Source organism: Chelonia mydas, chromosome 1 (genome assembly GCF_015237465.2).
Source record: "Chelonia mydas isolate rCheMyd1 chromosome 1, rCheMyd1.pri.v2, whole genome shotgun sequence".
In the NCBI taxonomy this organism is placed as follows: domain Eukaryota; kingdom Metazoa; phylum Chordata; order Testudines; family Cheloniidae; genus Chelonia; species Chelonia mydas.
The window spans coordinates 309,092,301-309,118,374 of record NC_057849.1 but is presented as its reverse complement, the minus strand read 5'-3'; the positions used below and the strand labels follow the sequence as shown (position 1 = coordinate 309,118,374).

The window sequence follows — 26,074 nt, the reverse complement described above, 5'->3', positions numbered from 1 at the left end:
GGAAAAATCATAGAAAGAAGATTCCAGCTGCTTCATCTTTATTAATGAAGTACAGATTACATTGCACTAGTAGCGTACAGGTTTGTCCTTTGTATTCCTGAGTTTTCTTTTAGTATTGCTGTTACCCATCCCTTTTTCTCCTTCTGTGATTTAAGTTGATGGACAAGTTTAATAAACAATATTACAAATGACATTTTTGTTTTACTTTTTATTTTCCTCGGAGAAAAGGAATCCCATACTTTACAGTGAAGAACCATTTTTTTCTGTCCTCAATAATCTGTGCTTCTGTTGTTTGTTTATTTTAAGGGTGTCCAAAGTCCAGGACCAGCACTATAGTCAATAGTGCAGTTGAAATATTCATACAGTGAGATTTCTTCACACCAGCTACAGCAGAGTGTAAGAGCTCAGTGTACAACCACCTGCAGCCATCTGCCCCTGTTCCCATGAGTTAAAAGGGAACAGAGGCAGCAGATGGGCCAGCACAAACCGGAAAGAGTGGAACATGGGAAATAGCAAGAGAATTGTAATTGAGAAACAGAGGGCTGTGAAGAGGCAAATAAGGCCTCCTTTCAGATTGCCTTATTGGGATCCTATCATGCCTCCTACAATGACAAGCATATTATCTAAGCAATGCTATAGGACCAAGTGCAGTGTCCGGTTATACCAGATACCCGAATATCTCTAGCATGGTTGATTTCTAATAACCAAGAAGTATAGATGTTCTGCACTTCCACAGGAAGTACAGTGATTATCATTAAGAAATCAACATTTGCCAACCACAGCTATTTCCTATTCTAAGCATAAGGAAACTATATGATAACTATAAGCAAAGGATGCCTTTTTTAATAGCAGCCACTGTACAGCAATGTGTGTTATTAGTCATCGAGCACGTTTAGCGATGAGGTGAATCCACTTGTTTAGATATGTGGATTACTGAAGAGTTTGCCTTTGTTACTCAGTGAATCTCAAATACTGCAGAAGTGGAGACTAGTGGAAAGGAGTTTAGGGCTGGAGCTGGAATAGCAGGAGGGAGTATCAACGAGTTATGAGGCTTCATTGTAGCTGGGAACTGCGTCATACTTGAAATGACTGCCAATACTTGGGGCAATGGTGTATTTTAAGTGTTGAGGATTCAGATTTAGTATTTCAAAGGGTGGTTACACAGCATATTTTAAAGGGGTGTTTATATCTAGTCTTTTTTAAAAAAATTGAAAAATAGTTTCAAGTACTACACCTGCTCCTGAATCTCCTGCCAATATTTGTAATTTACAATCACACTTTTCTATTTTTAAAAAAGTTGTTTTTCTGTCCCCCGTTGCTTTGTGAAAAACCCATATAAATGGGGGCCATCTGCCCCCGAGCTGACCGCACAGGAAAACTGATGTTAATCAAGGTGCTGTCAAATACAGCAACAAACTGAAAAAAATAAAGAAATATTTTGTTTCTCTAATCGTTTAATGTTAGTTGCTTTGGGCATTATTTGCAACAATAGTAGATAAAATAAAATAAAACTTGACTGAAATTTTTTTTAAGTTTGTGTCCCTTTAAGTGTTTTTAATTCTCTGGCTTAGTGTATCATCCTACTCTAGTGGCTGGTACCCAAGCAGAATAAGGCCATGATCTTGCAAACGCTTACACATGTGCTTAACTTTAAATACATTTGGAGTACAAATTGAAGTACTCTTATGTGTCTGTGGATACACACACATGTAAGGGCTTGTCTTCACTACCAGGGAGATCAACGCTAGTGAAGACCCGTTAAATCGATGGCAGGGAGCTCTCCGGTACTCCAGCTCCCAAAGAAGAATAAGGTAAGTCAACCAGAGAGCGTCTCCTGCAGACACAGCGCAGTTAAGACACCGGGGTAAATTGACCTAAGCTACATCGACTCCAGCTACGTTGTTCATATGGCTGGAGTAGTGTAACTTAGGTCGCCTGAACTCAGAAGTGAAGACAAGCCCTAAGTGTTGGCAGGGTTGGGCCCTATGAGCCTACTACTGCTACCAGCTTATGGAGTTGTCCCTTTAACTCAAGTGGTGGAGGCCTGTGCTTTTGTTACTGAAGGTAGAATCTACACTGACCACTGATGAGTGGTTGTGTAGTAAAATTTGTTTACAGACTCAGCTTCACTGAATATGAAGACCTTTAAACATGAATACTTTGCATCGGTCTTCACTGCAGAGGGTCTTTACATTGGTTTTCACTGCAGAGGATGTGAGGAAGATTCCCACACCTGAGCAATTCTTTTTAGGTGACAAATCTAAGGATCTGTCCCAGATTGAGGTGTTAATAGAGGAGGTTTTGGAACAAATTGATAACTTCAACAGTAAGAAGTCACCAGGACTGGATGGTATTCACCCAAGAGTTCTGAAGGAACTGAAATACGACATTGCAGAACTACTAACTGTGGTATGTAAGCAATCACTTTAAATCAGCGTCTGTACCATATGACTGCAGGATAGCTAATGTGACACCAATTTTTTTAAAAGGCTGCAGAGGTGATCCTGGCAATTATAGGCCAGTAAGCCTAACTTCAATACCAGACAAATCGGTTGAAACTATAATAAAGAACAGAACTATCAGACACGTAAATGAACATGATTTGTTGGGGAAGAGTCAATGCAGTTTTTGTAAAAGGAAATCATGCCTCACCAATCTATAAGAATTCTTTTGGGGAGGGGCCAACAAACATGTGGACGAGGGTGATCCCTTGGATATAGTGTACCTGGACTTTCAGAAAGCCTTTGACAAAGTCCCTCACCAAAGGTTCTTAAGCAAAGTAGGCAGTCATGGGATAAGAGGGACGGTCCTCTCATGGATCAGTAATTGGTTAAAAGATGGGAAACAAAGGGTAGAAATAAATGGTCATTTCAGAATGGAGAGAAGTAAATAACGGTGTCCCGCAGGGATCTGTATTGGGACCAGAGCTGTTCAACATATTAAGAAATGATCTGGAAATAGGGATAAACAGTGAAGTGGCAACATTTGCAGACAATACAAAATTACTCAGGTTAGTTAAGTCCAAAGCGGACTGCAAGGCATTACAAAGGGATCTCACAAAACTGGGTGATTGGACAACAAAATGGCAGAAGAAATCCAATGTTGATAAATGCAAAGTAATGCACATTGGACAACATAATCCTATCTATACATACAAAATTAGCTGTTTCCTCTCAAGAAAGAGATTGTGGAATCACTGTGGGTAGTTCTCTGAAAACATCCATTCAGTGTGTAGTGGCAGTAAAAAAAAGTTAACAGAATATTAGGAACCATTAGGAAAGGGATAGAAAATAAGACAGTAAATATCACCATGCTACTACATAAATCGATGGTTTGTCCACACCTTGAATACTACATGCAGTTCTGATCATCCTATCTCAAAAAAGATATATTAGAATTGGGAAAAGTACAGAGAAGGGGAACAAAAATCACTAGGCATATGGAACAGCTTCCATATGAGGAGAGATTAAAAAGACTGGACATGGGACAACTAAAGGGGGGGAATAATAGTGGTCTATAAAATCATGAATAGTGTGGAAAGGGTGAAAAAAAAGTGTTATTTACTCCTCATAACACAAGAACCAGTGGTCACCCATTGAAATTAATAGGCAGCAGGTTTAAAACAAACAAAAGGAAATACTTCTTCACACAACGCACAGTCAACCTGTGGAATTCATTACCAGGGTAACAAAACTACAACTGGGTTCAAAAAAGAATAAGATAAGTTCATGACGGTCCATCAATAGCTATTAGCCAAAATGATCAGGGATGCAACCCTATGCTCTGGGGGTCCCTCTGACTGCCTGAAGCTGTCTGTGAACAACAGGAGGTGGATCACTCTATAGATGCTCTGTTCTGTTCATTCCCTCTAAAGCACCTGGCATGGGCCAGACAGGATACTGGGCTACATGGAGCATTCGTCTGACCCAGTATGCCAGTTCTTATGTTCTTATATTCTTCAGTGTGTAGAGCAGCATGTGAACAGGACTCATTGCCGCTCTGAAATGTTTGCTATAAAGTTACATAAAGAAAAGCAAAACATCTTATAGTGAAAGATAATTTTTAAGCAAAAAAGGCATCCATTAAAAATATATTTTTCAGTGTTAACACTAAATTTTAGCAACCTTTTGTACCCCACACTTGCAGACAGGGAGAGGAAGTTTCTCTCTTCCCAGCAAGAAAATTGCCCACATAATGTTCCTCTAAGGCAGGGTGGGAAGACTGGAGAGGAAATGGGTGCTGCTTCTTTCACATCATTTTGTTCCTTTCTAGCCTGCGAACCAGCCAGTGAAAACAGTTAATGCTTTTTCTGGCTAGTCTCTTTGTGCATCAGGCAGAGGGGGATAACAGCCTGCTACAAAGGAAAAGAACAGAAATCACTGAAATTCTCTTATCCTAGCCCTAGACAATCAAGCAAAGGAACAACAGCTAGACACAATGTGAAGTGTTGGCAATAGACCAGAGCAGACGTGGAACAATTGAGTGAGACAGCCTCCATCTGTAATCAATGCATGGTTAAGTATTCACACCTGAGTCAAAATAGAAACACAAGGTGCTAGGTAAACAATTTGGGGGTGGGAGGGGGGGGAAGAAGGGAAAGTATTTTTTTCTTTTGTCACCTGGATATCTGTCCATTAGAACTAGAATTAGACAATCAATTCACATCACCAAATTGCTTTTGGATGGTACTCGCTAGTAATCACTTTCAATCTCTGATAGAATGGTCTGAAATAAAAATATTTGATCAGAATTTTCCCTCACTGCCACTAAACCTGTGGATGAAATGGAAGCTGGATCTAAAGCATACTTGCTTTTGATTCTACAATATTAAACCACAGCCTTCTCTAGTCTTTAGGGGCTGACTAGCATTGACTTCAATGAACTTTGGATCAGGCTCTCGCTTTTGGGTTGGATTCGAAGCAGAGACATAGAAGAAAGAAACTATTTATTACCAATCCCCTGAGGCAGCCAGTTAACCAGAGTCTGATTATCTATAGAAACAAAACACGTAGTTAGACTACTCTATATTCCCTAATACATAGATTAGGAGAAAAATCAATGATGGCAAGAGAACTTAGCTCAGAGGTGAGTTCTGCTCTAATAAAAATACAGAGGCAACTCTGCTAGCATTCACCAATATTGTCATTCATTAACCAATAATCCTTTGCCTTGTCATCCTCAAAGCACATTCACTTCAGTCCGGATGTTTAAATACCAAAGCAATCATCTGTGCAGAGATATTGGCAGTCCATTTAGTTAACAGTGCTCCTTCTTAAAGGACAGCATTGTACAAAAGCTGCAAGAGAAGTCTGTTAAACTCCAGGCCAGCAGAAAGGTCTCATTCCCGTATAATTGATTGAGCTCTTCTCAAACATCTAAAGACTTTGTGTGATGGGGTGTATAAACCCCACACTGGAACTGAAGGGATTAAGGAGCAATTCTGAGACCAGGGGATTCTGTGACGCTGGCAGGCCAGATGCCAGCTCTTGCCCAGGCTGCAGGCATTAACTAAGAACAGACAATCTCATAGCTGGAGACCAGACCAGGTCACCTGAATGTAAGTTTTGTTCAAAATAGGTATTAGTCTCATAAAAATATATGTAGTGTTTAGACTTTGTGAAATGCTTGTAAATTGCTTCATGCATTAATCTCACTTGTCCTGGCTGCATTTCATGCTATAAGAAAATATGTGTTTGCTTTATAACTTTGAAAATGTTTGTTCTGAACTTGTGAATTCAGGCACAGGAATCATCCTCCCCACCCCAAAAGGACTATCAAAATCAGATGGGTCATCAAGGATCATTGCAGTATCAAGGTTTCAGAGTAACAGCCGTGTTAGTCTGTATTTGCAAAAAGAAAAGGAGTATTGTGGCACCTTAGAGACTAACCAATTTATTTGAGCATAAGCTTTCATGAGCTACAGCCTCACTTCATCGGATGCATCCGATGAAGTGAGCTGTAACTCACGAAAGCTTATGCTCAAATAAATTGGTTAGTCTCTAAGGTGCCACAAGTACTCCTTTTCCTTTTGCAATATCAAGGATTGGTTAATGGCCCTTTCCTGGGAAATGCTACGTGCAAGGAAGCTCATCCTGTGAGCTTGGAAATGAAGGAAATGAAACAAAGTCACAGGACAATTTTCCATCTTTTTACCTGTTTGAACTTTGAAGGACCAGAGACTCTAAACTGAAGCCAGAGATCTCCAGGGTCTGCCTCCTAGGTCTGCCCTGAAAGACACTTTGAATTGACAGATCACTGCAGCTCTGTCACTCTTAGGATTTACAGGGTAACTCATTTGTGCAATATGCTTGCTTGCTTTAACCTATACGTAACTCTTATTTCTTTTTCCTAGTTAATAAATCTTTAGACAATTTCTTACAGGACTGGCTACAGGCATTGCCTTTGGTGTAAGATCTAGTATACCAACTGATCTGGGGTAAGTGACTGGTGACCTGAATGCAGTGTGATTTTTGGACTAAGTGACCATTTATCACAATGTCCAGTTTATCTGGGTGGCAAGATAAACTGGAGAGTCTAAGGGGACCGTCTGTGACTCAATGGTAAAATTATTACAGTGATCCAACAGTTCATATTTGTTACTGACTTGGTGAAATCTAATTAGAGAACACACTACCAGTTTGGGGTGTCTGCAGAGGAGAATGTAAGCCGGTCCGGGTCGGACCGGCTTCCCCGGCAGTGATTTAAAGGGCCGAGTGCTCCTGCCACTGCGGGGAGCCATGGGCCCTTTAAATCACCTCCGGAGCTCCGGGAGCGGGGCTTGAGTGGCACTTTAAATGGCCCAGGGCTCTCTGCAGTGGCAGGACCCGCAGACCCTTTAAAGCACTGCAGGAGCCCAGCTGCCGGAGTGGGGCTCAGGCAGGGATTTAAAGGGCCTGGGGCTCTGGCCGCTGCACGGAGCCCAAGGCCCTTTAAAGCGCCACCAGAGCTCTGGCAGGGGGGCTCGGGTGGGGGCTCCCCGCAGTGTCTGGAGCACCAGGCCCTTTAAATCCCAGCCTGAGCCCAGCTACCGGAGCCCCAGGGCTCTGGCAGCCAGGCTCCAGCAGGGATTTAAAATGCCCAGAGCTCTGTGAAGGCCGGAGCCCTTTAATTCATCCCTGAGCCCTGGGGCTCCCAGCTGTCTCTGCAGCGGGGTGATTTAAAGGCCCCAGAGCTCCCAGCCAGAGCCCTGGGGCCTTTATATCTCCTCTTCTGGTTGAGGCCATGCCCCACTCAGGCATCCGGTGTACCGGCAAGTCCTTTAAGTTACTTTCACCTCTGGGTGTCTGCCCTGTTTTTGACAGCCTGCTCTGAAGTAGGCGCTCACCGTCGTGAGACATTCCAGACAGCGTGACAGACTCGGCCCCTCAACACTTGTAGAACCTGCTCCAGGTGTAGGAGGAGCTTACAAGTTTGCCAGAGATCTCAGAAGGCAGCAGACAGGAGAGGAGGACAGGCCTATCCTGAGGACAGAAGCCTTTGCTATCAGAGAGAGACTACCAGTTGAACCCAGATGGACTGAAGGTTCAGTTAGTTCAGTGGTTCCCAAACTAAGGGTGCCGCTTGTTCAGGGAAAGCCCCTGGCGGGCTGAGCCAGTTTGTTTACCTGCTGCGTCCTCAAGTTTGGCTGATCGCAGCTCCCAGTGGCCGCGGTTCGCTGTTCTCGGTGAATGGCAGCTGTGGGAAGCGGCACGGGCTGAGAGATGTGCTGGCTGCCCTTCCCGCAGCCCCCGTTAGTTAGCTGGGGTTGGAGCAGCGAACTGCAGCCAGTGGGAGCTGCGATTGGCCGAACCTGTGGTTGCGGCAGGTAAAAAAACCAGCCCGGTCCACCAGGGGCTTTCCCTGAACAAGCGGTGCCCTTAGTTTGGAAACCACTAGTTAGTTTTCTATCTTATGTTGAACTTTGAGACTTTTGGGGGGAGGCGAATGGTAGGAAGTGGCCCAGGGAGGCAGTTTACAGGCTCTCCAGGGTGCTTGATATTGTTGCTTCTCACAGGGCCTTGGGTTGGAGCCCAGTCAAGTGGGTGGATCTGGGCTTCTCAAACCACCCCTGTTGTGTGGGGGCATAAACCTTGCTTTCACACTCACCCTCTCAGAACTAAAGAGAAGCTGAAAGCCCTGAGGTGAAGGCAAGTGACCTGCAGGGATCAGGAAATGGACTTTAGGACCTCCCTGCTGCAAGGATGTGGGACTCCATAGATTTCTTTGGACTCTGTTACCCTGGAAGGGGATGAACTAAATTGGTGACTTGGCTGGAGGGCTGAGTTGCCACCCACCCAGAAGCAGGCTGTCACAGTGTTGGAGTCACTGCTGGAAAGAGGCAGCAGAGATGGGAAGAGGGGGAGGAGAGGAAGTGGAAGCCAGCAACCTAACCACTAGGCAATACCACCAGTAAGTCCAACTTCCTCCGTCACAACTTGGTGGAGAATATAGGGAGTGTCCCAGGTCTGCTGTGAGAAAAAGAAAAGAAGAAAAAAATGATCACAAGGGGGAAGGAGAGAAAGAAAAGGAGATGGATGTAGAGAAATTGTTAAAGTGGCTGATGGACAGCCAACAACAGGCAGCCCTACAGCAACAGCAGCAGACCCAGATGTTACAACAAATGGCCACACAGCAGCAGCTCGCTTGGCAGTTATCATGCAGCAACAACGCCCGGTCCAACAAATGGTGACTCTTTTACAACCGCCGGGGGTGAACACAAACTTGTGGCAGGGCCCCTGAACCCTACTCTAAACCCAGACATTCTGATAATTCACAAAGATGGGGCCCAGAGGTGACCCAAAAGCCTTCCTTGTCACCTTCAAGTAGGTCATCACTGTGGCTACCTGAACACTGTGTTATTTTGTTGACATCCTACATGACATGGCTAGCCCAAGCTCTGTATCAGGGCTTCAACACTGTAGCCACACAAGATGATACAGAGATCAAGAGCCGTCTGAGATGTCTTCAACATCACAGCTGAGACCCAGTAACAGTGTTTTTTCTGGGAAAGATCCCCACTGGGGGCCTGACCTTGAGCAGTGGCCCAAAGCCTTAAAGAACATTGTTCGCAATGGCTCCAACCTGAGAAGCGAACCAAGCAGATCACACTAGAACAATTTACACAGACGCTTCCTGCTGCGGGATGAGAGTGGGTGTTCCAGCATAGGCCCAAGATATTGGCTGATGGGAAAATTGTATGCCAGTCATAGATCCAGCCATTGGAACGCCAAGATCTGAAGTTGCTTGTCCCAAGGGATCACTGCCTACAGATTTATGGTCCAGGCAAGAAGGGTAGCCTCTGGGAAACCATAATACCTAGCCCAACTCCTTGGACTATCAGAAGCTATAGCAAGGCTATGGAGCCTGTTCCCACGTGAACCAAAAGGCTGAGGAAAAGCCTGAACCCAAGAGAAAGTCTTTTTCAAGCACTCAGCTCGCCCTGAGTTAGTCAGGGGATGGGGTGCTTTCCTTGAACAGAAGCTGTTTTTCATGTGGACAATGGGGTCATTTCCACCACAACTGCCCCCTCATTGAGTGCAAGTATAGGCAAGTATGGACAGTGGACACCAGGGCTTGGAAAAGTGGTCCAGCAAAGATGTTGGTGCCAGTGTGGGTCAATGGGGTAGAAGTGCTGGGACTAACAGACTCAGGCGGCAGCCAAATATTGATTAGGGAACAACTACCAGGCCCAGGAGGCACCATCTACCTTCAGCATGTACATGGGGGTGTATGCCCATATCCCACAAAAAAATACCATTAACTGTGGGAAATTGCACAGGTACAGTATGAGTGAGTTTGGCTGTGTCTCTAGCTTACCCAGTGAATCAGGGCTGAGATTGAAAGTTTTTCAGAGTCATAAAATCATGGGGTGAATATCTGGAAAGGACTGACCATCCCATAGAGGCCCCTGTGTCATAAGAACCAGTAGAGTTAGCTGGGGTTGGAGAGACAGAAGACCCTTGTGGAGGGACCTCCTGGCTGGAATCAATTCCCCCCCACCCTGGTAATCAGGAAGCTGAGGGGACCTTGCAACCCCTGGACCTAGGTCTGTTTGCAGCCTTGTAAGCTAAAAGAAGTATGATCTGACTCTGGTTGGACCCTGAATTGTACGAACAACAATTGATTACATTGTGTGGCAAAGTAATCAATCCACAACTGATGAAGCAGTTGTCGCCCCAGTTTGAACTGAGAGGATTGGCTGTACCAGGTGGCAAAGAACCTCCAAAGCCGAGAAGTGAGGGTACAACTCTTGGTTCCAAAGAAGTTCCTCAGGAAAGTATTTCAGCTGGCCCATGCAATACCTTGTGGGGGACAATTGGGGAAAAAGAAGACCTTTGAAAGGGTGTCCCTCAGGTTTTATGGTCTTGGGCATACATAAAGAAGTTAGAGACTACTGTGTGTCATGCCCTAAATGTCAGTGGGTAGGCCCAAGAAGACTCCCAAAGGCCTCACTAGTGCCTCTCCTGATGGTAGGAGTATTCTTTGAGAGGTTTGGTATGGATCTGGTGGGAGCGCTGGAAAAGAGTGTAGCTGGATATCGACACACATTGGTGATACACCCACTCCCTGTGTGGCAGCTGCTGGGGCCAGTGAGCTGTGCCCCATGGGGAGAGGCAGGAACAACAGCTGGGAGCTGCTGGGAGGGGCCAGTGGTTTCCATGAGGGAAGACTGAGGGTAAGGGCGGGATTGCTTGAGGGGGCCATGACTTGAGTTGTTCCAGGGGCGGCTGAACCTTTAAATTGTGCTCCCCCCACACTATCAGCACGTACGGGTCATCTCTGATCATGCCACATGGTACTATAAGGCCATCCTTCTTCTCTCAACCACTGCAGTGACCATCGCTCCCGTACTGATACAAACTGTTGCTCGGGTGGGAATACCAAAGGAAATACTGACTGACCACTTCACTTCAGGTAACAAAGGAATTGTGCAGTCTTTTGTAGATCAAAGCTGTAAAGACATTGGTTTATCACCCTCACACAAATGGGCTAGTTGATCGCTTCAGTAAGATTCTGAAAGAGATGGTAAGGAGGTTTGGTGGCCTCAGATTCCCATCACTGAGACCAATTGCTCCTATGCCTCCTGTTTGCCCTCTGTGAAGTGCCGCAGGCATCTATGGGTTTCTCCCCATTCAAACTACTGTATGGGAGATAGCGACCCGGGATCCTCAATCTCCTCTGTGAGATGTGGCAACATCAAAGCCCCAAAACAACCAACATGTGCAATACATGATCCATTTGTGGGAAAATGTAGAGATATTGGGGGCTTTTGCAAGGAAGAAAATCTGCTGTAGTTACAACAGAGCCAGGAATGAGCCTAGAATAGAGGGGCCAGTAGGTAAAAATTTAAGCCCGGGGACAGGGTATTATTATTGCTACCACTTCCTCACCTTTAGAATGGGGGTAATAATACTGCCCCACCTATGTCTGAGAATTTTAGGCTACATGTGACCCAGTGTGCCTGGGGCAGCCCTCACTGAAAATGCCATTGGCAGGGAGGGCTGCAAAACGAAAGCAGATTCTCCCAAAACTGGTGGTTAACCTGAAGTTAAACTCGCCAACCAGTCACAAACTGTGCTCCTGATCCCCCACACTGGTTATCAAGAAGCTAAAAAAGGGATCCCACAGCCCCTCTGATTGCATTCCAGTTCTCTGGCTTCCAATCAGCACACAGGTCCAGTACAGTGAGAAGCTATTTGAAACTCTGCTCACTATACAAAATGTTCTTCTGACCCCAAAGGGCCAGCCACATTGCCAGGTTGGACCTTACCCACAATACCATGCTGCAAGCCAATCCTTTAGTGTCTAAAACTAAAGGTTCTATTATAAAGAAAAAAGAAAGAACAAGAAGGGAGTTGTTAAATGGTAAAGCACTCAGATACACATATGGAGACTTCAAAGTCCATATATCAGGTTCTTAGCAATATTGGTGAGTTTGCTGGAGTCCCTCTGTAACACATCCACATCTTGGATGAGTCATTCAGTCCTTTGTTTGAAGAAAAGTTACTCCAGAGGTATGGAGCAGGAACGAAGACAAGATGGAGATAATGCAGCTACCTTTTATATTCCTTTTGCCATGTGGCTTGTACTTCCTGTGTCCCAAACACAAGCTGCCCAGCACATGGCATGGAGAAGCCTTAGAGTTCTCTGTCCAAGGCCTACCACATGCCTTGCTAACTCGTAAGGTGTATTCCCTAATTCCTTTCAATGGGTTCACTCTACAGTTGATGGCCCTTGGTGGGCCATCGAACAGGCTAGGCAGTGCTGATGCAAATCTGTCTGGGGGTGCCACCCAGAAACACAGCACAAGTTTGGAAATACAGATACCATACAGATCTATAACTCACAATACAAAGGTGATACAAACACAGAAATAAGATTATCATACTTGGCAAATTGTAACATTTTTGCAGATATCTTACACAGCATATCTGGTCAGATTCCTTTCAATTTTATAACATTGGTGTCAACAATATTATAAAGTGTCTCCCAGATTCCATACAGCGTCATACTACAATAATCAGGAAATGTGAAATATTCTAGTTCCCACAGCAACATTAACTGAGTCACATTGTAATATCTTCTGCCTAGGTACTTATATGGTCCCAATCAGGTGAGCACCTCAGTCTCATCATTATGAAATATATTATTTACAGAATTAAAAATAAGTACAGTTCTCAACATCTTGGTGATTCAACCTTCCCTTGGTTTTATAACTTCTGCATTTCTTCACAGAAACAACATCCTCTCTCTGTTTAGACATGAACTGTAGCTCACAGAACATCAAAAACACAGTCAATTTTTCCCTCTGCAGCTCAGGAGAAATAATGCAAACAGCTGGATTTGTAGCTATTGATTCCAAACGGTGGACAACACGACCATGACATTTCTGTTTTTCAATCCTATAGCTGTCCTCTTAGGGATTAATGGCCAAATCCTGCTGTCTTTATACAGGCCAAACTCCTAAGAACAGCAATATTCACCCCTTACTTTATTGTTTAAATACAATGGAAGATGTTGGCTATTCAATACAGATTTGTGTATGCTTTGCTCCTTGCCAGCAATGTCCCCTCTGACACAGGAGGGGTGTATGTGGCTCCCTCCACAGAAGATTGTTGCTCTATGAGTTTACAAGTGTTACTAGCGATTGCTTCACCTGCATAGACCCCCTCCCTCAACATCTAAAGCCCCATTCTGTAAGGTGCTGAGTGTCTCCTGTCAGTGGTAAGCCCTTTCAACTCCCATGGTTCTGAGATGTGCTATGTATACTTCACAGGAGGTACCTCACAGAATCAGTCCCTCAATGTTTTGCCTCTTCAGTGTTCCCCATTGACTCAGGACCTGAATTTGAACCTCCACATGGTGGTATTATTCCAGCCCTCCTGCCCAATAGAGTTGCTGTCCCTACAATGATGTTTTGAATGATGTCAGTATATACAGCTCATGATTACATTTTGAATGTCCCTTTAAACAAGTTGCCTAGTGATCACTGATATACGCATTCCACAATTAAAGTGATTTGCCTTGCCACAGAGCTCCTCTCTAGGATGGAATGAGTCAGATGAATTTCTTGAACAGAGACTGACTCCACAGGCTGGGCCTCAAGAGAGCAACTTCAGTAGTGATATAATTGCATTATATCAGTGGAGTTGACATGTAAAGTAAGTAATAATTCTACCACTGCAGACAACTGATATTTCAAAGATTATCTAATAGAAGCAAGAAATTCAAGGATTACCTAAAATAAACTAAAGAGTCTTGAAGTATTTGGCAGATTAAAAAATTTAATGTACTGATAATCTGCCAGGGAAATAATTTTATTTTGTTTATACAGGAACATGAAAGACTGTAAAATCCAAAATATGCAGACAACAGTGAGTCAGAAAACTTTCACTTCCTTGAATTTCAGGTTTTCTTCATTCTATCAGGGAAAATTTATCTATAACAAGCCAGTCACACGATGGTTGCTCTAGAAGCTTAGAACAAAATACCTGAAGAAATGCAATCATAGGGTTTTACATTTAATAAAGTCCTGTCTGAAAAGATAACCAGGCTGTAAAATCAAATTGCCAATCACAAACATTTCCATTGCTTTGTATAACAGTACCAATTTGAAAACGTTTGTGCACTTTAAGTTTTCTGTGTAGAAAACAAGTCACTAGGGACCAGATCTGTAAAGTATTTGGGAACCAACTCCTATTGGAAGGTAGGTGCCTAAATACTGTTATGAACTGGGTGAAAACTAGCTATGGGTTGGGTTAAAGCCCTACTGAGGGTGATGGGTGTGAACTCTTGCTTCAGTTAACTTAACTGTAATATAAGCCGCACCTAAAACAAAAAGTGTATGTGAACCCACCCAGGAGCTTTTGGGCTGAGTACTGTTTTGGTAGGTGTGTGTTAGGTGAGTGAGAGAACATACACAGACTGAAGGCTTGTCTACACTACAAAGTTTTGTCAACAAAAGGCAGCTTTTGTCGACAAAACAGTGGAAGCGTACACACTGCGATGCGACTTTTGGTGGAGAAAATGCCCTGTTTTGATGACAAAATAAAACCACCCGGACGAGGGACATAAGGCTTTTTGAGCAAAATGTTTGTTGACAAAGTGCCAATGTAGACACCACACTTGATTTTACTGCTTTAATTGGCCTCCGGGAGGTGTCCCGCAATGCCCATTGTGACCGTTCTGGTCAGCAGTTTGAACTCTACTGCCTTGCAGCTAGGTAAACAACCATCCTCCCCTCCCTCTTAAAAGCCCTGGGAATTTTTGAAATTCCATTTCCTGTTTGCTCAGCGTGGAGAGGTCTCATCGCATCTTCCCAGGTGACCATGGCAGGTTATCACAGCAAACGCTCTCCTGCTTGGACCACTGCGGAGATGCTGGATCTGCTCAGTATATGGGGAGAGGAGGCTGTGCAGCCCCAGCTGCCCTTGAACCGTAGGAATTTTGATATTTAGGGGCAGATTTCTTGAGGCTTGTGTGAAAAAGGCTATGAAGATTTCTTGATGCTGCAGTGCAGAGCAAAGATAAAGGAGCTGAGGCAGGCGTACCATAAAGCGAGGGAGGCAAACCGTCGCTCCGGTGCTGCACCTAAGACCTGCCGGTTCTATAAAGAGCTGGATGCTATCCTCTGTGGCAACCCACCTCCACCATCAAGAGCCTCAGGGATACTTCGGTGGCCCTGGAGGTGACAGAAAGAGGACCTAACCCAGAGGATGAAGTTATGGATGAAGAGGTGGAGTTAGACAACGATGTGGAGCTCCCAGCAGGGTCACATGGTGGGGCAGGCAGCCAGGAACTGTTCACCACTCCAGAGGTGTCTAGCCCATCGTAGAAGTTGTTCTCTGGCGAGCAAGAAGCAGGAGAGGAAACGCCTGGTAAGTGGCTGTGGTTTGTGTAGTGCGGAGGTGGGTTCAGGGTATAGAAATGTGCAAGGCTGGCTGTGTTTCTGTTGGACATTGCCCTGTGTAGCTAATCAGTATTGTGGAACAAAGTGTTGATGCACGCCAAGATCTCACGGGAATCCTCCAGAGAGATCTCTAGGAAAGTTTCCTGGAGGTACTCGGTAATCATCTGCTGAAGGTTCCATGGCAAAGGAGCTTTGTTCCTTCCCCTATTGTAGGAAACTTTCCTGCACCATTTGGCAATCACCTGTGCAGGGACCAAAGTGGCACACAGGCGAGCAGTATAGGGACCAGGACGGAAGCCACAAGCATGTAGTAGATGTACCCTCGCTTCCCTGCTTACCCTCAGCCATGAGATATCTATTATAATGACTCCCTCCTGTGGAAAATTGTAGGAGAATGTTAGAAAAATCAGGTGTTTGTTAAGGATGCTACTGAGTGGACGATTAAAGTCACAAAGGAGCAAACACAGATGCTGAAGTCCTTAATAATACTGCAGACTGAGCAGATCGGTGCCCACCATCCCCTGCAGCACATTCAGATCTCTTTTCCATGCCCCCTCCAAACTCTGCCCGCACAGTCATTTCCACTTTCCCGGACTTCTTGGTTTCCCCTTCACTCCACCCCCTCAGACAACTTTCAAAATGACAGCTGGACCTACACACAGCTCTGAAAGTCTGCCCTTCCCTGGTTCCGCCTTTCCCACAAAGCATCTTTGTGTGTGTGTGTGTGTGTGTGTGTGTGTTGTTTCTTGTGCAATACAAGCAAAGGTTTTGAATGGTATCTCATCTTTATTTGTATCCTACTGATTGAGATAGCAGGCACTACCAATACATGCACAGACAGTTTAATCATTAGCTTACTGGACTGTAAGGCCCCCGATGTTGTCATTGCTTCCTAGGAAATCTACATGTAATGTAACATTGCAGCACCAATCACAGAAATATACGTTACTAGTTCTCATTTCCAAAGTGTTGCCTCAAAGCCTCCCTGATTCGAATTGCCCCCCTCTGGGCTCCTCTGACAGCCCTGGTATCTGGCTGCTTAAAAATCAGCAGCCAAGGGGTCTGCCTCAACACTCCACCCCTGAGCAAACCTTTCACCCTTAGTGTCAGAAAGATTATGCAACATGCGGCTATGACCATGGGAATATTACCCTCATTGAGGTCTAACCTGCCATAAAGGCATCGCAAGCATGCCTTTAATCTGCCAAAGGCACATTCCACGGTCATTCAGCACTTACTCAGCCTGTTGTTGAACCACTCCTTACTGCTGTCCAGGTTTCCTGTGTAAGGTTTCATGAATCACGGCTGTAAGGGGTATGGTGGGTCTCCCAGGATTACTATTTCAACATCCCCCACTGTAATCTTCTGGTCCGGAAAGAAAGTCCCTGCTTGTAGCTTTCTATAGAGGCCGGTGTTCCTGAAGATGCATGCATCATGCACCTTCCCAGACCATCCCACATTGATGTCAGTAAAATGCCCATGGTGATCGACAAGTAACACCATGGAGAAGTACCCCTTCCTATTGATGTAATCCATCGCAAGGTGGTCTGGTGCCAAAATTGGAATATGCGTGCCATCTAGCACCCCTCCACAGTTAGGGAAACCCATTTCTACAAAGCCATTCACTATTTCATGCACATTTCCCAGAGTCACAGTCCTTCGTAGCAGGATGTGACTAATTGCCCTGCACACTTGCTTGAACGCAGCCCTAACAGTCGACTTCCTAACTCCAAATTGATTTGCTACCGACCAGTAGCAGTCTGGAGTCGCCAGCTTCCACACAGTGATTGCCACACACTTCTCTACCGATAGGGCAGCTCCCATTCTGGTGTCCTTGCACTGCAGTGCTGGGGTGACACCTCACACAGTTCCAGGAAGGTGGCTTTCTGCATCTGAAAGTTCTGTAGCCACTGCTCATCCCACACCTGCATGATAATATGATCCCATCATTCAGTGCTTGTTTCCTGAGCCCAAAAGCAACGGTACACCCTCTGCAGCTGTTCTGTGAATGCCAAAGCAATCTAAAGTTGCTCCTATCCATGTCACACAGCCTGTCAGGCAATTGGAAGTCTTCTTCCATTAGGAACTTCACGATTAACTGCACTGCCATCCACAATGTCTTCATGACAGTTATTAGAGCATAGGAGAGCAGTGCGGGATCCATCCCTTCTCACAATGATGCCGGGGTGCACAGCAAACAAGGGCCATTGAAAAATGCTGTGAAAGAAATCTGGAAGCCCATGGAATGCTGGGACAGAAAGCAATGAATCATGGGACATTGAGCCCTGTCCCAAGATGTGCTGTGATCTGGTCCGCCTTCCCATAAGACCTAGCGGCAGAAGGTGTCAAGCTGGACTATAGGATAGGTACCCACAATGCACTGCTCACACTGTGGATGCTGGTACCCCAAGTGTGGATGCACTCTGCTGACAGAGGGAGTGAGTGTGAACATGCAATACCGATTTTTATGATAGTGCTTTTTGAGTGTCGATAACTTTTTGTCGACAAAACTCTGTAGTGTAGACAAGGCTTGAGTGAGAGAGATAGGCTGAAGGAGCAGCTGAAAGCATGTGCCTGACCCTGGAAGAAACCTGGGGAGAGGTTTTTTGCATCGGGGTGCAGGGTGTAAAGGCTGCTCTTGGTGCAGTGAGCAAAAGAAGCTGTTTCCTGCTATTTGATTCCCTCTGTATTCAGAGACAGGACTTTACACATTCTTTGTAAATAAACAAAACCCTATCAAAGAAATACCTACCACTAATTTCTACCCCCAGCTGGCACATCCACAGGGCTCCAAACTTTGCCCAGCTGCTTGGGTTGAAAAGGGACAACAATACTGGGAGGCTCTGGGGTTCAACCCAGACCACTAAAGGGTTTTGTCACCACCTGCTCTGTAACCCTGGTGTCTTCTGTGCTGTGTAGCTTTGGCACCAACAGGGTGCTCACAGCACAATAACCTCCTCCTGGCTTCCACCAGCTGGTTACTCCTTGCAGGGTGATACTAACACCCTCCCAGTCACCCCAACACTGTTTTCCTCTGCAGTGCTCAGCCCCAGCAACTACAAAATCTTATCAAGTTTGCTACTCCTTTAAAGAGACAATACACAGCACCAGCTTTTTCGCTGGGTTGAGGATTTTAATCTTCAGTTTGAAACACTGCACTGAGAGGGCTGTGGAGGAAAACAAGATTAATTTTATGAACAAAGAACAGACAGCTAAGCAATACCAGGTAGAAGTAATTGGGACAGAAATGGCTGCAAACCAACAAAAATAAAAATACACTTCTAAGACTAAAACTTAATTTCAGCAAGTTATAATCTTTGCTTAAGTAGTTCTCTCTCCTATTCTCAGTTCCCACAGACTTCAACCTCCTTGGCTGAAGGATCCATCATTCTGTGATTTCAAGGGCTCTGGCCTCTTTAGTTCCTCAAGTGGTGGATAACTCGAATGTCTTTTTGACCCCCTTGTATCATCCCAGAGTTCATTGTCTCTGTTTCAAGAGCCAGGAAGGCTTCTTTGTTTTAATTCCACTCTTTTTAATTTACATTGGAGACAGGTATATAGCTGCCTTCCCTCCTTTCTGAAAGAAAACCTATTTGTCCCTTTCTTTGGTCACAGACTTTAAAGTATAATATCAGTAAGTATCCATAATTCCACATACACATACCTTTTCCAATTATATTAATCATCAGTGTCACCAGCTTTCATAAAACAGCTTAGTCAATACACTTTTATAGTGCTGTAATGTCATATGCAATCACTTGATTCAATTGTTTACTCTTTGGGGATCAGACCCTTTGTTTTCCCCCTGAGGTGTCTGGACCATGATCGTCACAAATATCTTTACAATCTGGCTGAATGTAAATTGGTGGAATGACTCAGCAAAAAAATCACAGTCAGCAAGGTCTGTTCCTCAAGGATTAGCACAGATAACAATAAAATAACATAATCCAAAATAACTAACTCCCCAGCCTGGTGTTCAGCCAAGTCGTGAGACGTAGAGTATACATCCTCCCAAATGGTATTCTTTCCATTCTGTGTTCTAAACAGCAATTCTTGTAGTCTTTACCTTGATCATGTGAACAACGGGAAGGAGAAGTTGAGCAGGGATAATCCCTGTGTTTGCTTCATCTGTCACCCACAATGGCCATCTATTGCACAATATTCCCTTGGGGATAACTAAGGAGCCTATGTCTTGACTCTGTTTATAAAAGCAACATTCTTTCTATTACTTTGTTTTATAGAGTCCCCTAGGTTTGCACAGCATTTTACAGATACAGAAACAGGCACTTTTCCTGCCCTGAAGAGCTTGCAATGTTAAAAAACAAAAGAGAGAGAGAGAGAGAGAACAAAAACAAACACAATGTAAGACACAGGACAGCAGTTCAGGGGAGGAAAATGTGGGATTATTGATGAAGGGAGGAGGGACTGTTTGGAGAGGCAGGTTTCAGAGAGATTTGAAAGAAGAGAAATGGGGGTTTGATGTTTGAGGACAGGTTCAAGGTGCAGGGGCAAAAAGATGAGTGGAGAAAATGAGGTGAAAAGAACCATAACACAAAGAATTTAGAAGGGCAGGGCGGGGCAGAAAAGAAAATGAAAGCAGAGATGTAGGTAGGGTCAAGTTTATAGGGCTTTATTGGTGACTTTATGCATAAAGACTGGGAGCAAATAGAGAATCAGACAGGGGATGACATCAGGTTGGTACGGATGTAGAAGGAAAAGGTTAAGGAGTGAGCCAAATTCACTAACCTCTCAGGCTCATTTGCTGGGTATAAATAGGAGAAGGAAACAAGTACTGAGGCTGGCTGGGCCATTCTGGGGAAGATTGACTCTGCAGTAACAGAAAGGAAATCTGAGTACTATAGTGATATGAGCCCTATAAGTATCTAGATAGATATGGTAGCAACTGAGGCCTAACTACTCAGGGGTATCATGAGACCCAAAGAGGTTGCATCCTGTGACATAATTCAATACAATGGAAACTCAAAGCTATGAACACCAGAGTGACTGACTGGTCAACCGGACACCATGTGAAAATGGAAGTGACCAACAAGGCAGCAGCAGAGACCAAAAAAAAAGCTAATACTGTACTCTGCCTGTATTGCATCTTAATGATAGGCACATCTGGGCTGCCTGTCCCCCCCACACAGGACAGGACAGCCACTTACAGCTAGGAGAAGAAGACACTGGGGCTGCCATCCCAACGCAGCCAGAGCTAACAGAGCAGGAGCAGCGCTGGGGTCAGTGCCACTTTCACCCCTCCCTGCCACCAGGAGGGGAACACACTGTTTTTACCCCCCCACCTATGGCTGGAAGGGGAACAAGCTTGAAAACACAGTCTGACCTAGGGAAAGAAGCTGCCGGCGCTGAGGAGGGAGCTCAGCTGCCCCTGGAGCCTGGCCAGGAGTGTCAGCTGCTGGATCTGAAGCCCAAACCGTGCTTTTTTCAGAGTTACGAACATTTCACAGTTATGGACAACCTCCATTCCCGAGGTGAAACCATGCTGCCTCTGGTGGGACACAACTGAGAGTATCAATTCAGGACAAATTGCTTAGAGCAGGGCAGTCACAGCCCCAGGCTGGTGGTTCTCCACCTCTAAGGCACACCAAACCAGCCAAACAGAGAGGACTTTGGTCTCACCCCGCTGGCTAACCATAAGTCATACAAGCAATTCCCTTAGACACTCCAGTTTTCCAGTATCACCACCAGTGCTACTCGTTATGGGGACGAATGGTTATGAAAACCAATATCCCAGTAAAAGAAAAAAGGTTCTCCCGATCCCAAAGGACCAAACCCCATACCCAGGTTAATATACAAGTTAGATCTTATCCACAAATCACACTGTTGCCAATCCTTTAGAATCTAAAATCTAAAGGTTTATTCATAAAAAGAAATATAGATGAGAGTTAAAATTGATTAAATGGAATCAATTACATACAGTAATGGCAAAGTTCTTGGTTCAGGCTTGTAGCAGTGATGGAATAAACTGCAGATTCAAATTAAGTCTCTGGAGTACATCCGCAGCTGGGATGGGTCATTCAGTCCTTTGTTCAGAGCTTTAGCTTGTAGCAAAGTTCCTCCAGAGGCAAAAAGCAGGATTAAAGACAAGATGGAGTGGTTTCCGGGCATTTTATATTCTCTGCCCATGGAAGGACACCCCTTTGTTCTTACTGTGGAAAATCACAGCAGCAAGATGGAGTCTGGAGTCACATGGGCAAGTCACATGTCCATGCAGGACTCAGTTTGCAGGCCATGCCATTGTTTACATGTTACTTTGAAGGTTCTCAGGAAAACTCAGATGTGGATTGGCGTCTCCCAAAATCCATTGTCAGTTAAGTGTTTCCTGATTGGGCATTTACTGAGAATAGTCCTTTCACAAGAAGCTGACCAAATGCTTCACTGAGGCTACTTTGAATCAAATACATTTGAGATACAAGTACATAGCCCATATTCATAACTTCAAATACAAAAATGATACACACATAAAGCTTACATAATTAAAACCAGCAAATCATAACCTCTTCATAGACACCTCACATGACAATCTTTGTACAATACTTGCTGCAAATATATAACAGTGGTTGCAACAATGATCTATATGGTCACAGTTTATGTCAATAACATCACACGAGGTGTCCGTAACTCTGATCATGCTCATACACCCAGGCCTTCCCTCTCTGGAGTCTTTTCCTGAAGACTCAGGATTCCTTGCTGGAATCCATCAGGACAAGTCTTTAATACATTCTTCTTTCCTGCACCTGAAACTCCACTTAGAAGGGTTCTTCTTCCTTTCTTGTACTGGTTGGGCACACATCTTAAAGGAGTCTCCTGCTTTGGTATATTGCTCAGCTTTCTTTTCATTTACATTTTTATCATTCTTAAGGGGGCAGACCCTCTTGATGTGCCCCAGCTCTTCACATTTAAAACACTTCAATGGGCCCTTCCAGTGCCTCTTCCCCAGTGCTCATATTGCCATCTGGGACACTCAAATCACTTGTGTCCAGGCTCCCCACACTTAAAACACAACAGGACCTTCCTCACCTGCTGGCAACGGTGGTCTCCCTGCCATTGTTGCTGTGCCTCCTCAAGCTGGACCACCTCACTGTCCCACTAGGGGTCTGCAGGAGTTGGAGATAAACTACCTGAGTCCACTGCATGTCTCTCATCTTGCCTTCTGCTCCTTCAGCTTCTGAACCACTTCCCTTTCCCTCCTTGGGGGGAAGGGAGGCTTGAAATACTGCCAACTGTGCCACTGTCATAGGGGGTTGCCTCCCGGGGCTACCCTGAGGCCAGGAGGGGGCAGGAGAGGCAGCCTCCTGATGACAAGAATACACTTGAGCCGTGTTTTCAAATATTTCTCTGAAACCATAAAGGCTAGAAATTTACTCTTTAATGGAAACTGAGATATATTTTATCAAATAGAATAAAACACTAAAATTTAAAAAATATTAAAAAGTCAAAATCAAAGCTAAACATTTTGATTTTATAAAAAGAAAAGGTTGTGATTGACCAAAATGATTTTTTGGAGGAAATTTTGTTTTGTGAGAAATTTCAAGTCTTCACTCCGATTGGAAATGAATTATTATTAAATAATTATTATTACTGATAATTAATGAATTATCAAAATGTCAGCATTTCCCTTTGAATGGAAATTCTGAGTTTTGACCTGCTCCAAAACATACTAAATATTGCAAAACTCATGATAAAACACTAAGGTGGCTGTAAGGTCTGCGGCCTTTGTCTACAGCCATATTAAGAGAGCAGCAGCCATTAGCTAAGAAGCAGGAAGTCACCTCATCACATTCCATCTAAATTACATTAAAACAAACAATGTAATAGACTTAAGAAGGTTTCAGAGTAGCAGCCGTGTTAGTCTGTATTCGCAAAAAGAAAAGGTGGACTTGTGGCACCTTAGAGACTAACCAATTTATTTGAGCATAAGCTTTCGTGAGCTACAACTCACTTCATCAGATGCAACTGTTAAGAAGGAGATCCTGTCCTAATGGCACCCACTATCACCAGATAAAGAAATAGATTTTAAGATGGTTAAAGAAAATTTAGTTCGATAGCATTCTGTCTGGCAAGAAACAACTGACCAATAGTTGTGGTTGTGAACTCCTCATTTCTTTATTGTTTTATCTTTATAGTCCCACTTCCCTATTGTTTGTCTGTATGAGCTCTGTCTGGTTCTTTAATTGTTTGTGCCTGTTACATAATTAATTTTGCTAGGTGTAAATTAATTAAGGTGGTGGGGTATGATTGGTTAGAGAATTTTGTTACAATATGTTAGGATTGGTTAGTAAAATTTGAGTAAAATGATTGATTAAGGTACAGCTAAGCAAGACTCAAGTTTCGCTATACAAACTGGGGCCCAAAAGGAAGTTCTTTGGGAACTAACTCTAGGACACAGTTCCAGGAACAGAGCTGCCAGACCTCAGCACTCTGCCAATGACACCATGCAGAAACTGGAGTCCCCCAGATGACCTGATTCTGACTGGCCATCAAGAAAAGTTCATCTGTCTTATTGGGAGTGGTGAACATTGTATGTGTAGTGTGTGCATTCTGTTTTGGTGATTGTTAATAAATAGAGGTTAAGTAGGATATTACTGTGTAAGGCTCTTTCACTGGTAAAAGACCCTGTAAACCTGCAAAAGATTAAGCCCTGAGTCCAGAGGGAATGGGTGTTTACCCATAGCCTGGAGGAGTAGAGCCCAGAGCCCATGGAGGGGTAAAGTAAGAGTGTCAGGTTACGCGTGAGCCCTAGGAATGGGGTAAGGGTGGGTGTCTAAATTAAGAGGGTTACGCCTTGAGCCCTAGGAACTAGGTACAGGTGGGTGCCCTAGAGTGTGCAAGTGACAGAGAATTTTGTTCAGGTAACAAAGCTGGCCACCTTTCCAGCCTATGTCGAACACCAGCTTTTGTCTGTGAAAAGAAGCTATTGCAATGTTCTTTGACTGCTCCAACTGTTTGAGCTCTTTAGCACATTGAGATTAATAAATTGAGACTATTAGACACAAATAAAATTTTAGGCCTCAGTTGGGTTGATTCACTTTTGTATACTGCCTCCATTTCCTAGCCTACAGCTTCTAAATTAATAGATTTAAAAGTAGAAAATGTAAAGGACACTGACTTGAAATCTCATCAATGGTAAAGGTAGTTTCAGGGGCTATACCTGCTACCAAATACCCCTGCCAAAGTTTGTGGTTTTATAGTCAAACTTTCTTGTTCTTCTTAAAATGATTTTACCCCTCCATCCATGCGTTGTGTGACAGATCAACACAAACAGGGGAAGCTGCCTAACTAAGGCCCAGATCCTTCACTGAGATCTGCTAGTGTATGGTCTTCTGCCCATTTCTCCAATTTTTTTATAGTTATAATCTCTATAGATGTTATTGTAACAAAAATATGTTGAAAAAAATCAGATTTGAGATTATGTTGGCAGTATCCCTTTAACAGCAGAATATTTTCATCTGTCACATTTTGAAAAATTATCATGTTCAAATATCAGTTTAATTAGGAAATGTGAAAATTAACTCTTTGGCAATATGTTTGGATTGTGCACACTTCCAGCACGCTTCCAACATTTAATACAGTCTAATAGCCACATTCTGTCCCCATTATTGCCTAGTGCAACCCCAATGAGGTAAGAAACAACAACAAGGAGTCCAGTGGCACCTTAAAGACTAACAGATTTATTTGAGCATAAGCTTCCGTGGGTAAAAAATCACTTCTTCAGATGCATGGAGTGAAAATTACAGATGCAAGCATTATATAATGATACATGAAGAGAAGGGAGCTACCTCACAAGTGCAGAACCAGTGCTGACAGGGCCAATTCGATCAGGGTGGATGTAGTCCACTCCCAATAATAGATGAGGAGGTGTCAATTCCAGGAGAGGCAAAGCTGCTTTTGTAATGAGCCAGCCACTCCCAGTCCTTATTCAAGTCCAAATTAATGGCGTTAAATTTGCAAATGAATTTTAATTCTGCTGTTTCTCTTTGAAGTCTGTTTCTGAAGTTTTTTTGTTCAAGTATAGCTACTTTTAAATCTGTTATAGAATGTCCAGGAAGATTGAAGTGTTCTCCTCTTGGCTTTTGTATGTTACCATTCCTGATGTCCGATTTGTGTCCATTGATTCTTTTATGTAGGGACTGTCCGGTTTGACCAATGTACATGGCAGAGGGGCATTGCTGGCACATGATGGCACATATAACATTAGTAGATGTGCAGGTGAAAGAGCCTCTGATAGTATGGCTGTGATTAGGCCCTATGATGGTGTCCCCTGAATAGATATATGGACAGAGTTGGCCATGGGCTTTGTTGCAAGGAGAGGTTCCTGGGTTACTGTTTCTGTGGTGTGGTGTGTAGTTGCTGGTGAGTATTTGCTTCAGGTTGGGGGGCTGCCTGTAAGCGAGGACTGGCCTGCCTCCCAAGGTCTGTGAGAGTGAAGGATCATTTTCCAGGATAGGTTGTAGATCGCTGATAATGTGCTGGAGAGGTTTTAGCTGGGGGCTGTATGTGATGGCAGTGGTGTTCTGTTATTTTCCTTGTTGGGCCTGTCCTGTAGTAGGTGATTTTTGGGTTCCCGTCTCGCTCTGTCAATCTGTTTCCTCACTTCCCCAGGTGGGTATTGTAGTTTTAAGAATGCTTGATAAAGATCTTGTAGGTGTTTGTCTGTGTCTGAGGGAT

At 44.2% G+C, this 26,074-nt stretch overlaps 1 long non-coding RNA gene across 1 annotated transcript; it reads right to left on the bottom strand.

Annotated features, from left to right (window-relative positions):
- Positions 1 to 318: 318 nt before the first annotated feature.
- Positions 319 to 23,478, bottom strand: LOC122466488. The gene is made up of 4 exons (XR_006292050.1): positions 23,364 to 23,478; positions 22,048 to 22,053; positions 16,338 to 16,342; positions 319 to 330 (listed from the first exon to the last, which is right to left on the bottom strand). It is a non-coding gene; the product is annotated as an uncharacterized LOC122466488 (long non-coding RNA).
- Positions 23,479 to 26,074: the final 2,596 nt, after the last annotated feature.